This window comes from Chiloscyllium plagiosum, unplaced genomic scaffold (genome assembly GCF_037043375.1).
Source record: "Chiloscyllium plagiosum isolate Xiang-an unplaced genomic scaffold, Cpla_swu_hap1 HiC_scaffold_2, whole genome shotgun sequence".
Lineage (NCBI taxonomy): Eukaryota > Metazoa > Chordata > Chondrichthyes > Orectolobiformes > Hemiscylliidae > Chiloscyllium > Chiloscyllium plagiosum.
In genome coordinates this window covers 106155548-106172908 of record NW_028270140.1, presented here as the reverse complement: position 1 = coordinate 106172908, position 17361 = coordinate 106155548, and the positions used below count along the sequence as shown (strand labels likewise).

The following is a 17361-nucleotide window of genomic DNA, read 5'->3' as shown; positions in this document are numbered from 1 at the left end:
TATATTTTTTTCTTTAAATTACAAATGTTTAATTTTATAATGTTTAATTACAAAATCAGAAATTCAGCTTTGTTAGCCTTCTTTTTCCCTTTCACTTTTAAGTTATAATTATTTTCAGAAGAATCTCAGAAGGTCAGTAGGAGGCAGTCATCACACACTTTATTTTCAATAGAATGCAAAAGCAATTTAAACCATCTCTTTATCCTTGTTTGTTAGGCCCTCTCAGCATTGCTTTGCCTTTAAGCAATGTGTTTTCAAAAGTCCTTCAATACATTTGTTCCATACGATATTATTTAGGAACATCAAGGCCAAATCACAACCCATTTGTCAATCGATAGTTTTGATAATAAATATTCTTAATCTGTGTGTAATTTAGATTTTGAAGCACAATATTACTTGGTAATTTAAAAGAGTTGGATATTAATTGCATCTTGACTATTTGAGGCATTAACGTGGAAGAATGGATTGCCCATCCAGTGTAAAAGTTGCATTTTTTTCATCCAGTTGATACTGATGGATTGAAAATTTGGGAGGATCTACAATAGGTGATTGATCCCTCCAAATTACTGGAGGCAATAAGGTTCTGGTTGGGAAGATGAGGATATCCCCTGTAGTTTTATAAATGCATGTTCCCAGCACGGAGCTTCAATCACGACTTTATATTGAGAATCTAAACACAAGGGTCATTAGATTTTTCATTTGTTAATTCCCTAAGGTCACAAGTTTGTAAACCAAACTCTAAGTTGTCAATCAAAGTGTCATATGTGCCAGTTCTGCATCTTAAAATGATCTATTTGAAGGTGGACCATAATTAATCGTGTACACTGTTCATTATGCACCTGTTTTCTAAATAATCTCAAATCTGCCACAAAGGTCTCCCTGAAGTAGCTTTTTAGTATTGAACATGAGTACAGAGTATCAGAATATATATTGGGCTATATTGTTGTCTTAGCTCCTGACAAAATGTTTTAGGTTATGGCATAACAATGAGGATGTGAAGTTCATCCAAACAGCTGGATGTGATTTTTGTCATCGTACACCAATAAAGTATTTTTGCACAATGACATGAAAAAAATGTTTCAGTACATCTGAATAAGAAAACAATATTTTCCAAACAACTTTCTTCTGGAGTGTCAAGGAAGTTTTTGTCGATTTCCTGGCATGTCTTTGACAGAAGATTGAGTGACCCCCAGAGCAGCAGTAACAGCCATGCCACAAGGTTTGTTGGGAATCAGGAACTCCCACGTAAATGAATGTTTAATGATTTGCTTCTATAAGTTCTCATGTGATTTTTCACTGCTTGGAGTGAAATGTGTTTGCTTTTTCTATTAATTTTTATATTATCAACTACAATATCATAAACACACTGAACATTTAAAAAATACTTGATAATGACCAATTATGTTAAATGAATACTGTGTCTTTAGTGAATTGTGTGTGATATCTTTTACACTGTTTAAACTGTTCAGTACAGGCTGTGAGTAAAAGCTGATACAGGAAGGGTGCTTTAATCTATGGTTCTGCTCAAACTGGAGATATCCAGTTCAGACTGGTAACAGGCATGGGGGAGGGGAGATTTGGAGAGCAGAGCTGAACTTCAATAAGCAAGTTCATTTTACATTACAATATTCAGTGTTAGGTTTTAAAAGAACATCAAATAGGAAAATGCTATAATCAAAACAAAAGGGGAGAAATTCAATTGATTGGCTATCTATTCTGCAAATGCAAAATGGACAGCCTACACTTTATAATTCACTGGCTGGGGATATGGGGGAGGGGAGTCACCTTGGCCATCTCATTGACCCTGAAAACTTAAATAATGGCATATTCAGAGATTCTAAAGTTGACGATCAGCATACCTCTCTGAAACTGCAGTAAGATGCATGGATATCAAAATTCTAACTCCACTTGATAGATGCAGGTTAGCTGCCATCTGCATGGAGCTGGTCAGCAAGTAGGGCCTGTTGGAATTGAGCAGGGTAAGACTAAGGGCAGGTTGCAAGATCTTTGTGGTACTAAGAATAGAATGCATTCTCGCCTTGACCCTATCTGGCAAGAGAGAGACCATGATCCATAAAAACAGTTCTCCAGAACAACTCTGAGCTGAGAACCTTCATCATCAAAAGATCTTGACATGATCGTGATTGCAAGCAGAACTTGGGAGCATTGTCAGTTGAGCTGAGCTGCAATTGGTGGATCTTTATGCTGGCTTCGGCCTAACATCAATTCAGTTGCGTTACTCAACCTGAAACTCTAACTCTGATTTCTCTCCACGGATACTGCCAGACCTGCTGAGCTGGACCAGCAATTTCTGTTTTTGTTTGTGGCTGAGGTGATGTTGGAGTTGTGGCTAGGTCACAGTTATAGACAATAGACAATAGTGCAGGAGTAGGCCATTCTGCCCTTTGACCCTGCACCACCGTTCAATATGATCATGGCTGATCATCCTTAATCAGTATCCTGTTCCTGTCTTATCTCCATAACCCTTGATTCCACAATCCTTGAGAGCTCTATCCAACTCTTTCTTAAATGAATCCAGAGACTGGGCCTCCACTGCCCTCTGGGGCAGAGCATTCCACACAGCCACCACTCTCTGGGTGAAGAAGTTTCTCCTCATCTTTGTCCTAAATGGTCTACCCCATATTTTTAAGCTGTGTCCTCTGGTTTGGCACTCACCCATCAGCGGAAACATGTTTCCTCCTGCCAGAGTGTCCAATCCTTTAATAATCTTATATGTCTCAATCAGATCCCCTTTCAGTCTTCTAAACTCAAGAGTACACAGGCCCAGTCCCTCCAGTCTTTCAGTGTAAGGTAATCCCACCATTCCAGGAATTGACCTCGTGAACCTACGCTGCACTCCCTCAATAGCCAGAATGTCTTTCCTCAAATTTGGAGACCAGAACTGCACACAGTACTCCAGGTGTGGTCTCACCAGGGCCACAGCTGTACAGCTGCAGAAGAACCTCTTTGCTTCTATACTCAATCCCTCTTGTTATGAAGGCCAGTATGCTATTAGCCTTCACTACCTGCTGTACCTGCATGCTTACCTTCATTGACTGGTGTACAAGAACACCCAGATCTCTCTGCACTGCCCCTTTACTTAAATTGATTCCATTTAGGTAGTAATCTGCCTTCCTGTTCTTGCCACCAAAGTGGATAACTATACATTTATCCACATTAAACTGCATCTGCCATGCATCTGACCACTCCCTAACTTGTCCAGGTCACCCTGTAATCTCCTAACATCCTCCTCACATTTCACCCTGCCACCCAGTGTCATCAGCAAATTTGCTAATGTTATTACTAATACCATCTTCTACATCATTAACATATATTGTAAAAAGCTACGGTCCCAGTACTGATCCCTACGGTACCCCACTGGTCACTGCCTGCCATTCCGAAATGGAGCCGTTTATCACTACTCTTTGTTTCCTATCAGCCAACCAACTTTCAATCCAAGTTAGTACTTTGCCCCCAATACCATGCGCCCTACTTTTGCTCACCATCCTTCTATGTGGGGCTTTATCAAAAGCTTTCTGAAAGTCCAGGTACACTACATCTACTGAATCTCCCTCGTCCATCTTCAGAGTTACATCCTCAAAAAATTCCAGAAGATTAGTCAAGCATGATTTCCCCTTCATAAATCCATGCTGACTCTGACCTATCCTGTTACTACTATCTAGATGTGTCGTAATTTCATCCTTTATAATAGACTCCAGCATCTTTCCCACCACTGAACTCAGACTAACTGGTCTATAATTTCCTGCTTTCTCTCTCCCACCTTTCTTAAAAAGTGGTACAATATTAGCCACCCTCCAATCCGCAGGAACTGATCCCGAATCTATCGAACTCTGGAAAATAATCACCAACACATCCACAATTTCTTGAGCCACCTCCTTCAGTACCCTGGGATGTAGATCATCAGGCCCGGTGGACTTATCAACCTTCAGACCTAACAGTCTCTCCAACACCAATTCCTGGCAAATATAAATTCCCTTCAGTTCACGTTCTTCAGCCACTGTTACCTCAGGGAGATTGCTTGTGTCTTCCCCAGTGAACACAGATCTGAAGTACCAATTCAATTCTTCTGCCATTTCTTTGTTCCCTGTAATATTAGATTTTTTTTAGATTAGATTACATACAGTGTGGAAACAGGCCTTTCGGACCAACAAGTCCACACCACCCCGCCGAAGCGCAACCCACCCATACCCCTACATTTACCCCTTACCTAACACTACGGGCAATTTAGCATGGCCAATTCACCTGACCTGCACATCTTTGGACTGTGGGTGGAAACCGGAGCACCCGGAGGAAACCCACGCAGACACGGGGAGAACGTGCAAACTCCACACAGTCAGTCGCCTGAGGCGGGAATTGAACCCGGGTCTCTAGCGCTGTGAGGCAGCAGTGCTAACCACTGTGCCACCATGCCGCCCACAAATATATAATATATTCCCCTGTTTCTGTCTTCAAGGGCCCAATTTTAGTCTTAACCATTTTTTTGCCTTTCACATACCTAAAAAAGCTTTTACTATCCTCCTTTACATTTTTGGCCAGTTTACCTTCGTACCTCATTTTTTCTCTGCGTATTTCCTTCTTAGTAATCCTCTGTTGTTCTTTAAAAGTTTCCCAGTCCTCCGTTTTCCCACTTACCTTTGCTATGTTATACTTTTTCTCTTTTAACTTTATATGTTTCTTAACTTCCCTCGTCAGCCACGGCCGCCCATGCCTCCTCCTAGGATCTTTCTTCCTTTTTGGAATTAACTGATCCTGCATCTTCTGCATTATACACAGAAATATCTGCCATTGTTCCTCCACTGTCATCCCTGCTCAGGTATTGCACCATTGAACTTTGGCCAGCTCCTCCCTCATAGCTCCATAGTTCCCTTTATTCAACTGAAAAATTGTCACTTCCGATTGTATCCTCTCCTTCTCAAATTGCAGATTGAAGCTTATTGTATTCTGGTCACTACTTCCCAATGGCTCCTTCACTTCGAGGTCCCTGACCAATTCTGGTTCGTTGCACAATACCAGATCCAGAATTGCCTTCTCCCTGGTTGGCTCCAGCACCAGCTGTTATAAGAATCCATCTCTGAGGCACTCCACAAAGTCTGTTTCTTGAGGTTCAATACCATCCTGATTCTCCCAGTCTACCTGCATGTTGAAATCCCCCATAACAACTGGTAGTAACATCTTTGCGACAGGCCAATTTCAGCTCCTGATTTAACTTACATCCGACATCCAGACTACTGTTTGGGGGCCTGTAGGTAACTCCCAAGAGGGTCTTTTTACCCTTACTATTTCTCAGCTCTATCCACACTGACTCTACATCCCCTGATTCTAGGTCCCCCCGCGCAAGGGACTGAATATCATCCCTTACCAACATGGCCACCCCACCCTCTCTGCCATCAGTTTGTCCTTACGATAGCACGTGTAGTCTTGAATATTCATTTCCCAGGCCCTGTCCACTTGAAGCCACGTCTCAGTAATCCCCACAATATCGTATCTGCCAATTTCCAAAAGAGCCTCAAGCTCATCCATCTTATTTCTAATGCTTCATGCATTCATGTGTAGTATTTTTAATTTGTTACTGCCCTCACCCTTCCCATCAACTCCTATTTCACTCAACCTTACAGCATGATCCCTTTCTGAGTTTTCTGCCTCATTGATACTCTTGTCTTTCTTGACTTCCCTTGTTCTAACTTTCCCTCCAATTTCCTTCTTAAACATCCAGTTTGTCCCCTCCCCCCCGCTACTTAGTTTAAACGTAGCTGTGTTGCAGTAGCAAACCTGCTTGCCAGAATGCTGGTCCCTAACCTATTAAGGTGCAAACCGTCTCTCTTGTAGAATTTATGATTACCACAAAACATACCCCAGTGATCCAAGAATTTAAATCCTTGCTTCCTGCACCAGTTCCCCAGCCACACGTTCAAGTCCATTATCTCCCTGTTTCTGGCCTCACCAGCCCGAGGAACTGGAAGCAAACCAGAGATAACCACCCTGGACGTCCTGCTTTTCAGCCTTCTTCCTAGTTCTCTGAAGTCCTGCTGTAATATGTTCCTCCCCTTCTTCCCGACATCATTTGTGCCGACATGTACCACAACCTTCGTCCTTGAGGATTTTCTGCACTCTGTCTGTGATGTCTTTAACGCTGGCACAAGGAAGGCACACACCATCCTTAAGTCCCGTCTGCTGCCACAAACACCCCGGTCAGTTCCTCCCACAATGGAGTCCCCTATTACCACGGCTCTGTGCGATGTCCGACTCTTCCGCTCTGTCTCCACGCCAACTTTTGATTGACAGACCTGGCCGCCTCGCGGACTGGCAGTGTCATCTGTCTCTACTGTTTCCAAAAGATTCAACTTGTTCCTGACAGTTACTTCCCCCGGGGTCTGTTGCACTTGTCTCCTCTCTGCCTTCCTCATCATCTGCCCTCTTCTGCTCTCTTCTGGTACGATTGGTGTAATAACCTCGCTGAAGGTCTTGTCCAGAAAGATCTTGTTCTCTCGGATGAGCCTAAGGTCCTGGAGTTCTTTCATCAGTGCTGCAATAAGGTCTGTCAGTCGCTGAACATGCACACACTTTCCACACTTATACGAGCCAGACACACCAGAGTCGTTAACCTCCCACATCAAGCATGTAGCACACTGAACCAGCTTGGCAGTCATGTCTTCACCCTCTTCAACTGTCGCGTAATCACTTCACTCAACCTTCTTGTCAAAGACTCCTGAGCTAAAGCCTCACTCTTCAATCCACAGGAACTTCCTTGGACCCTCTTTTTGGGGCAAGTCTGTGGACTTTTAATTTAGGTTAGAGGAGGAGGGAGGGAGGGAGGCCCTTCTTTGTAGGACCTGGGGTCTAGAACACACCCGCTCAAGTAACAATCACTTACCTTCCCGAGCGGCTTTGCGCTCTGCCTTCACTTCGGCCCAGCTCCCGCCGCTCTCTGATGTGAAAAAAAGCATACAGTTGCCTACGTGCAGGAGAGGGTGCCTCAAATATATGTAAACGTAATCTTGTACTAGTAAGAAATGCCTTTCGTTTGTTTGTAGGATAGAGTCAGATTCCAATGTTTATTTCCTAACATGCTACTGTACAGAACCGAACTGCTTTAGTGACTAAGTATGTATATAAAGACATTTTTATGAATAAGGTATATTTTTTGAAATTTTAAAAAGCATACATTCTCCTCCTGACACCACATAAATGTATCTAAAAAGGATCAATACTTAGATTGCTAAACACCCATTGCAATTGGGATTAACATGAACAGTTCCTGCTTAGTTCATTACATGTTAAAATTATAATCAAGGTCTTGTATTTTCAGTGGTAAAACTGGGTGTTCATCCAAAAGTATACTAATAAAATTAAATTCAGCAGTAAATGGATAGCCACACTCTCTGCTCTGTGACTGATCATATTTCAGACAAGAATAGTGACTGACACTTAAAAATGCCCCATTTAGCTCATGAAATTCACTATCAATATCCTTTAGCAACAGTCACCAAACAAAGGCTTACCCTCATCATATAAACTTGTTACAGTCAAGAATTGCTGCAGAAGAATTCAGAAGAGATACAAAATGAATTTTTTTTATATATATCAAGACACAAAGTGCAAAGAATTCAATGCTTGCTGCAGTGTTACCTGTCCACAACAACCATTCCTGTGAGCCTTGCATTCCAAATAGACTGCTATCAGGATTCCTGGATCCTGGAGAGAATTCCTGCTTTTGGGAGCTGCCACAAGTAATTTCCGTGATGTCAGTGGGTGTGGTGACCACTGTTCCATCCCAGAGATGAAGACCATTGATGGAGGTGTGGAATGCTGGTGGGTATGGCATGATGACCACAGCCTGTCAAGATAAACAGATGGTTCAGGGAAGGCTTGTCTCCTGTGGATTCCCCACTTGCTGCTAGTGGTTCCCACTGTCGGATACAGGATTCCCAAGAAGACAGGGCTATTCCTAGGACTTGGGACAGGAGATATTTTAAATCCCAATTACCAAGGTCTGGTTTGAAAATGGACCACTGTGTATGAGTCACAGGCCTAGGCCAGGAGCAGTAACAGGGTCTTTCCCTACCACTGACCACCCCAGTACCAATTATCAGACACGAATTAGTTTTTAAGTGACCGTTTAAAGGCCTTAATTGGTCTCCAGGCCAGAAGGCCATTCTTAACTCTTCCAGCCCTGATCTTGTGGAGGAGAGTCAGGGAGGCAAACACCCCGCTGCCGTAAGCCACCTTGCCCAATATCGATCCCCTCCCTACTCAGTTCTTTCTCTTTCCTGAGGCATTAGATTTCCACCATTATAACTTGCTTGTTCCTCTGACTTCAGAAGCTTTTATTTTCTCTCTTACCTGCGGACTGGTGAAGAAGTCAGCTTTATCTCAACTGTAAGGGTTTTGACTTGGGCATTTTTTTAAGTTCATTGCAAGATTGTTTCAAAAGATTGATGCTTTGGAACTAATGAATACCATTCATTTACTATGATCTTTGTATGAGGCCCAATGAAGAACAATTAGCTCCTTATAGTTGGTGCAGCCTCCCCCTATGAAACACATCAGCACATTCTGACATTTTTATTCTGGATGATTGGCTTGATGTGACATGTTGTCCCTTTCAGGATAAAAAAGGATGTTTCTATTCTTAATGGTAAAGTCTATGTTTTTTTTAATTTTCAGGTTTTTTAAAAAAATATTAAAATAGCAGTTTCAGCTGCTTAATAGAAATGCATGTCGATACTAATCTGTGCTAACAATGATAATAAAAACTGCTAAAGGACAAATTGTGTTTAAATAGTTTTAACTTACAAAGTCCTTTGCAAATTGGAAGAAGTTTACAGTCTGAAATAGACAGGCACATTGGACATTTGTTGGTCAGCGAGTTAAAATGACATTAGCTGTATTCTCTGCATTATTGGACAGTAAAACTGATAGCCCTAATTTAGAGGATGTTGTCACCACTTTAACACCAACTGCAACAAACGAAGATTGCTCCAAGTGTACCATTCTACTCTATCCACGGACAAAAAAAAACAAACTGCAGGCCCCCTCCCAGGTGTCAACGAGTCATTACTCAATTTGATTCTTATCATGTACTATCCAGAAACAGCTGAGTGCACTGGACACAGTAAAGGCTGTGGGCCCAAATGACACCCTAGCTATGGAGCTGAAGCTTATGCTGCAGGATCTCCATGCTTCTAACCAAGCTGTTCTAGCATAGTTGTGAAAGTTTAATCTCCTTGGCTATTCTGGGAAATTGCTCTGGTATGTCCTGTTCACAAAAAGCAAAACATATCCAATCCAGGCAATTATGATCTCATCAGTTTAACTTTTGGTCATTAGCAACAAGTTGTCATGAACAAAGTTGTATTTACTTCTACAGTAACTTAGTCTTACGGCCGAACCCCCAGTGAGGTTCCCCAAGTTATTACTGTTCCAGGTGGGATACCTCGAATTGTCTTGCTCCAGGGTGAGAAGGGGTGAACTCAGTCCCTTCTTTATTCACCCTCAAACTCAGTGAATTGCAAAAGTAGTAATTTACAAACACTCCCTTCCTTGTGGATACCTGTCTTCCACACCAGTTTTAAATGGAGCCAGCTATTTTAAGTTAAGAAATGGGAGAGTTTATTTGTTGCTGAGCATGAGAAGAAATAAGAACACAACACATATACATACAGATTATGGATAAGAAATGAATCTAAAGAACATTGAAAAAAAGATATTTGGGTCAGTCTCTGAATCATTTGTAAAGAGTCAATAGAAGAATGCAGTGATCATTGCAGGGATTGTTACTGGTCATATCAGTGTTTGTAGTTGAATGGCTGATTTTGAAGTTCTTGCATTTGCAGGTCAATAGAAATTCTTTTATCCTGGTTCCTTTCAACTATGGCTAGCCAGCAGAACTCAGAATGAGAGAGTGATTTTTCTTTTTCTTAACCTATGTTGCAGGAGTGTTTAGTGGGTTTTCACAATGCTGTGACGTACTGTACATATCAGTTCACATATAGGACAATAGACTACGAATGAATACAGACCAGGGTTTGAGCTTGCTTTAAACCCCTATCCCTTTTATTTTAGAAAAGGAAAATTGCAAACTTGTCTCTTGTCTTGACAGTTGTCTTTTTTACTGTTATGTTTACAGTCTGAAATATTCACAGGGAATTGCACTGCAGTTTGTGGAGCATTTCCCCCCTTTTAAGTCCATTCCTTTGCAGCTTCCTTGAAACTTCATCAGTTATGACATTTCAGGATCTCTTTCTCCAGCAAGTCACCGAATTTGCAGCAGCAGTCATTTGTTTGGCTGTAGCAGTACTCAGTTAAGAAAAAACATTTGTTGGAATTAAAGGATCAAAACATGGTTTGTCGTTATGATCCATCATAATGCTACTGGTATAAAATATACTTATCAATGCTCAGTTTATGTTTTGCCAGAGTCACTTGGCTCCAGGCCTTCAAACAGCCTTGATTCAAACTTGAACCAATGATCTGAATTGCACGTGAGAGGTGAAAGTGACTCCTCATGACAGCAAGACAGGATAGAGTTCTGTCATGAAGGAGTCCTAGTGAAATTGAAGTCGATGAGAATAGGAAGGAAAGCTCTCCACTGTTTGGAACTGCACTCCCAACACAAAGAGAAATGGTACAGCATTGCAGGAGTTCTTCAGGATTGTGTCATTGAGCCACTAATCTTTAGCTGCTTCATTACTACATACACTTCTCCATAATGTCAGAAGCAGGAATGTTTGCTGACAGCAAAATCCTCAAGTCTATTTGCAATTTTGTAGATAATGAAGCAGTTTGCGTCAGTGTTACAGGCAGATTGCAGGGTTTAACCAGCTGTTCATGAGCAGATTGTAATCTAATGTTTTTTTTTAACAGCAACAGAAGTTTATTTCATATTTGCTCTGTGGACTTTGCAAGAGTCACAAGAATGCTGTTATGAAGTTAAGCACGAGGTGTGGTTTATTTCAAGCATTCTTTGAAGCAAAGAAGTCTTGTAAAGCAAGCCACTTAAAAGTATAAAAGGAGTTATGGAGTTAGAATGGATAAAGAGCTTATTCAGTTCATAAACGTAGCACAGAGTTGTTGAGGACACAGCAGGGGAGCAGCAGGAAAGTAGAAGTCAGGGAGAGAGGATTAAAGCAATGCAGAGGGGCTGAGGATACAAGAGGGACAGAGTGAGACGAGCACAGAGTATAAAATCAGTGCAGAGGAGGTGAAGATGCAGCAGACAACAGTGGATACTGCCATGTCATGAGGAAGCAACCTGAGGTTTGACATTACAAGGAGGCAGATCTGTAATTCATCTGAGAAACAGTGTGAAGAGAAATTGAGCCAATTAGTTAAAGCTTTGGGAGAGTGAGGGGGCAACCTTTTTATACAGAGAGTGGTATATATCTGGAATGAACTGCCAGAGGAAGTGGTGGATGCAGGTACAGTTAAAACATTTAAAAGACATTTGGATAGGTAACTAAATAGGAAAGGTTTGGAGGGATATGGACCAAATGCAGGCAAATGGGACATATTTAGTTGGGAACATGGTCGGCATGGACAAGTTGGACTAAAGGAAGTCCATAATCATTGACTATCTTGCTCCTCAGATGCTGCCTGACCTGCTGTGCATTTTTCCAGCATCACACTTTATCGACTCTGACTTCTCCAGCATCTGCAGTACTCACTATGTCCTAGTTGGACTGAAAGGTCTGTTTCCATGCTATATGCCTCAATGACTATGACTATATTCATTAAACTTCCTGCTGGTGTGGGGATAATCTACTGAATAAGTGGGAAATTGTTCAATGCACCTGCATCACTTTCAGTCCAGAACCAAGGCCATTTCAATCATTGTCATCAAGCAGAGGTACGCAGGTGACACTTGCATCTGCACATACTCATAGATCGAGCTCCAAACTGTCATCAGTGCAGTCACGGAGGAAGATACAAGAACGATTTTAGGGTAAACATCCAGAGTTAAAGGACAACTTCAGGCCTATTCCTGCTGCATTACACTGCCCCTTGACTGTTCAGATGGAGTGCGCCCTGAGACAATGTGCATAAATTCCCATACCTGGAACCTCCTCTCAGCAAGGTTAAATTTCAACAAAGAAATTAAACTTCACCTCCAGTGTACCAGCACTGCCTTTGGCTGTCTGAGGAACAGGGTGTTTCCTGAATATCAACCTCAAATTCAATACCAAGCTTCTGGTCTGGAGGGCAGCAGTGTTACACATAGACAATATACAGCAGACACCGCAAATATCACTGGCAATGTCTGTGCAAAATCCAGGCAATCCGCTGACAGGATAAGTTCTCCAGTATCAGTATCCTTTCTCAGCCAACATGCCCAGTATTGAAGCACTGCTTACGGTCAATCACTCATGTTGGGCAGGCCACACCATCCACGTGACTGACATAAGACTCCCAAAACAAGACTGCTACTCTAGGCTTTGTGATAGCAAACAGTTACCATGGAGTTAGAGGAAAGAATTTATCAATGTCCTCAAAGCCTCCCTGAAAAATGCCCCATTTCCTCTCTCTAGCCCAAAGTTACTTGAACTGAAAAATGATTTATGAAGATATTATTGATTTTGAATTTCTCTCAGATGGAGGTCATGGGCAACTAGCATCCCACCACCCACTTCAGCAAGCACCAGCTGCCAAAAAATTAATCCAGTGTTGGACTATTTAGTCATCTCAAGGCTCACAACAGCAAAGTGGAAGAAAGCTATGCTGGATCGTGAGGGACTGCCTCAGATGAAAACTTTTGGGATACCAGCATATCAATGTCTTTCCTTGTTAAGCTAAAGACCAAAAGTCCAAACTTGAGGTTAGCAGTCTGGAAATTACTGTGAGAATCATTGAGGAGTTGAAAGCAGTATCTTCTATTTAAAGACCTTTTCAAGTGTGTTCTCAGGAAGTTTTGCCCTTGGAGATGTGACTTCTTCACTGTCATGACAAAAGAAAGTTGCAGTTTCAGAGTGCAAAATTATAGGTCATTATCTGTTTTTTACAGGATGGTTTGCTTTTGCAGCCTAGAGTTAGGGGTGTTTATTTTCAGTTGATAAGGTATGGAACTGGATTTTTGCCTCAAGTGTTTGCTATTTCAAAATGGTATCGCTGAAAGGCTATGTCTATTAACCTCATACACCGCTACGCTGCACTGCTTAAATTGACACCATGATTTGGAGATGCTGGTTTTGGACTGGGGTGTACAAAGTTAAAAATCACACAACACAAGGTTATAGTCTAACAGGTTTAATTGGAAACACTAGCTTTCGGAGTGCTGCTCCCTCATCAGGTGGTTGTCAGGTGATTCAAACCAGTGTCCACTGGCAATACAGGATTCAGCTTTAAACCACCTGTGTGGAGTGGGGAGTGGAAGGAGGGAGGAGAAGGGATGGCTATGAAGAGTGCAGGGGGTCTGTCAAAGGGAGGGGCAAGAGTTGGAAGCAGTCTTTTTGTTCCTTACCCTGCCTCCATTATCTTCACTTACTCTCTCCTCCTATCCTCCTTATTTCTCCCAGTCCTTACTCCTTCCCCAAAAATTCTCCATTAAGGCTTGTTATTACAGCCTTTAAATATAAGAAGTTTGCATATTTTGTGGAAAGAAAATGTAATCGCTGATGCTTTATCCTCAATGTAAACAATGGAAATTTTCAGAAAGTAATCAAGCAGTTGTATGGTGATTAAGAAGCTAGTGGGAGAAAAATTGAATGGTGTGAGTTGTTTAAGTGTTACAAACCTAGCCATGAAATGTCATTTCATTTTGTTCTTTAAAGGTAGAGGCATGTTGAGAGCATCACTATTTTTCTTTTACTGTACTCTTTTTTGTGGTTTGGAAGTGTGAGTTGAGGTGAAGAAATGATCTTTGAATAGCTGCTTGTTTTAAAAGAGACAAGAGCAAAAACTGATGCTATTTGTTAGAATTTGATCTGGAAAGTAATTCAATTTAATTATGGATCTGCTGATGAAGTACTCAAAACTGGCAGCTGGTTGAATGATGAATTAGGCAAAAGTGAGGACTGCAGATGCTGGAAACCAGAGTTTAGATCAGAGTGGTGCTGGAAAAGCACAGCAGGTCTGGCAGCATCTGAGGAGCAGGAAACTCGACGTTTCGGGCAAAAGCCCTTCATCAGGAATGATGAATTAGTCAATCAAGGGACGACTAATATGAACCAGCCAACCATGGAGAATGTTGAATAAAAAGAGAAAAAGGAAAAAAACAGTTCTGACTAGGTTTTTGCAGAAGGCAGAGTGATTTTGGAAGCCTCTGGACTGTTTGTTCTGTTTTGCTGTCCCTAGTTTTTTGTCCAATTATCAAATTATTGACTGTTCTGAGACAATAATCCCAGTCTGTAAGAAATAATTATATATTCCCAGGGCTCTGCTGAAATTGTTTGCAATAACCAATGACTTTGGAAAAACAGTTGCAGAAGTTCCATTTCAAAGGAATATGGAAATTGAGTGACAAAAAGTTGTACTAAGTATGCAAAAACACATCCTGGTTGGAAACAACTAGCTCTAAATTTGTGTGGTGCCATATTTTATAATAGTACAGGCCGATTTGCTATAACGCATGTTTTGTCAATGTAAATTCGCTGTAACGCGATTGACAAATTAAGGACACTGTTTATAAACTGCAAACTTTTAAAATGTGTGTTGGCTTAATGCAATTACATCAACAACACTTTAAGCACTGTTTCTAAAGTGGGATTTTTCTATAACACGGGGTTGCACAAGATCGCAACCGTTGCATTATAGAAAAATTGAGTATTGTTTAATTTCCCACCTTTATAATCAAAGTAGTGGAAGAATTCTGTCCAATGAGAAGAATGTATAAAAATAGTAGTTCTTTGTTCGGGTGAACAACTCATTGTTTGAGCATTTCATGAAGGCCTGATATTCATTGCTTCAAACTGTTTAATTGAACTGGCAGTTTACTATTCTTTTAGTTTATTTTTAGTTTATCCCATAATTGTGTCTGTCAGTCTGTGTGTGAATGGAAATTATGATTAACAAAATTGGGTTTAGATTACCTTGTTTACCTTTCATCTGATAAAGTTAAATAATTAATAATAAATTGTAAATTTTTGTTTCATTTATAAACTTGGCTTCTAAGGGTTGTTATTTGTAAAGTCTGGATTGGGCAATTATGAGAGTCATTTAAAGTTTTAATTTTACTGTTTTGTGAATCTAGTGATGGAGAGGCTGCTTTGGTTTGGTTTGCTATGCCCATGTTGTGACAATATGGAGAGAGAGCGAGAGAGACAGATATGTATTGGCAATTGGTTTTTACCCCGTTTGTGACTGCCTGAATGCAGCAAAACATGAATAATATTCAGACTCGGCCTGATAAATGCTGCATCTCATTTGCAGGACACAAATGCAAGACAATGACCATCTCTAACAAGAGAGATTGTAACCATCTCCTCTTAACATTGAATGGCATTATCATCACTGAAGCTCCCACGATCAACATAATTGTGATTAGCATTGATCAGAAACTGAACTGGACCAGCTATATAAATACTGAGGCCATAAGAGCCAATTAGAGATTAGGAATTTTGAGGCAAATAACTCAAATCCTGACTGCCCAAAATCCTTTTTACTATTATAAGGTAGAAGTCAGGAGTGTGACACAATATGCCCTACCTGTCTGGATAACTGGGTCTCCAACAACACTAAAGGAACCTCCAGTCCTCAAGGACAAAGCAGCCCACTTGATTTGCATTCCATTGACCCATTAATTATTCACTCCATCTACTACTGACACATGTAACATACTATCTCAAAGATGCTCTACAGCCTTTTGCCAAGGTTCCTTGGACAACATCTTTCAACTTAAAGCCTCTACAACCTAAATGAACGTTAAGCACAAGGGAACACTATGTGCAAATTTCCCTCCAACACACCACACCATCTCAACTTGTATCACTATCATTCGGTCAAAATCCTGGAATTCCTTTCCCAACTGCACTTTGGGTAATCTTTACACCAAAAGTACTGCAGTGGTTGAATCAAATAATTTACCATCACTTTCTCAGTAATGATTACAGTTAAGCAATGAATGCTGGCCACCTGAGCGATGTCACACCACGAGAATGAAAAGAAAGAAATGCCATTAGATCCACTAATTCAGTTTTATAGTGTTCCTATTAGAATCTAATGGGCCAAAGTTTACAGTAGCATTGACATCAAAACTAACCACATTCATCACCACTACACCTCAGAAAGTGAAAGCAACTTCTGAAATTCACACGTGCAGTTAAATGCATAAATCCATAAGCTGCTGTCACTGAATCTCCAAATGGTACATTATTGAATTTCCAAAAGACTCGTGTCAATTAGAAATCACTAAAATGATGAGATCTTCTAATTTTGTGCTAATACTGTTGCTGTACAACTCTTTGAAAATGTTACAATTTGTTAAATGATATATAATTGATTTCTTTGTGGTGTACTATCATTATTATTTATAACAAATGTCTGACACCAGAAAATCTAATTTTATATTTGCAGAAAATCAAATTTTTGTTCAATGATCTATAATTTTAAAAAATCACTTGTCGTAGTTCAGCCTAATCATATCTATATATTCAAAAAATGTATTTCACTGTCTATAAAGTCTAGATAAAAGTGAAGGATAATGATTGCATTTCATTTTCTTGTCTGTTTTCCATGAAAATATTTGAGTCTGACTGTCTGCTACACAACAGACATTTCTTTTCAGAGCCACAGTGTCATCTAACTGTACAGCACGGAAACAGACCCTCCTGCCAACTCATCCATGCTGATCCGATATTCCAAATAAATCTAGTCCCATTAGCCAGCATTTATCCCTCTAAACCCTTCCTATTCATACACCCATCCAGATGCCTTTTAAATGTTGTAATTGTACTAGCCTCCACCACTTCCTGTGGCTGCTCATTCCTGCTCACCATCTAGGTGAAAAGGTTGCCCCTAAGGTCCCTTTTAAATCTTTCACCTCTCATCTTAAACCTATGCCCTCTAGTTTTGGACTTCCTACCCTGGGAAAAAGACTTTGGCCGTTCATCCTATCAATGCCCCTCATGATTTTATAAACTTCTATAATGTCACCCTTCAGTCTCTAACGCTCCAGGGAAAATAACCTTATCCTATTCAGCCTTTCTCAATAGCACAAACTCTCCAACTCTGGCAACATTCTTGTAAATTTTTTCAGAACTCTATCAAGTTTCACAGCAGCCTTCCTATAGCAGGGAGACCAGAATTGAACACAGTATCTCAAAAGTGGCCTAACCAATGTCATGTACAGTTGCAACATGACCTCCCAATTCCTTTACTCAATGCACTAACCAATAAAGGCAAACATACTAA

General features: G+C 40.8%; 1 protein-coding gene and 1 long non-coding RNA gene across 3 annotated transcripts in view; one reads left to right on the top strand and one right to left on the bottom strand.

The window, feature by feature from the left end:
* The window catches only part of LOC148151955 (uncharacterized), a 29113-nt gene extending 21273 nt beyond the window's left edge, over positions 1-7840 (bottom strand). Inside the window, exon 1 of the long non-coding RNA XR_015761052.1 lies at positions 7648-7840. This is a non-coding gene — a long non-coding RNA (uncharacterized LOC148151955). The remainder of the gene's footprint in view (positions 1-7647) is intronic.
* The window catches only part of adgrv1 (adhesion G protein-coupled receptor V1), a 571861-nt gene that overhangs the window by 405693 nt on the left and 148807 nt on the right, over positions 1-17361 (top strand). The gene's annotated exons all lie outside the window — the stretch shown is intronic.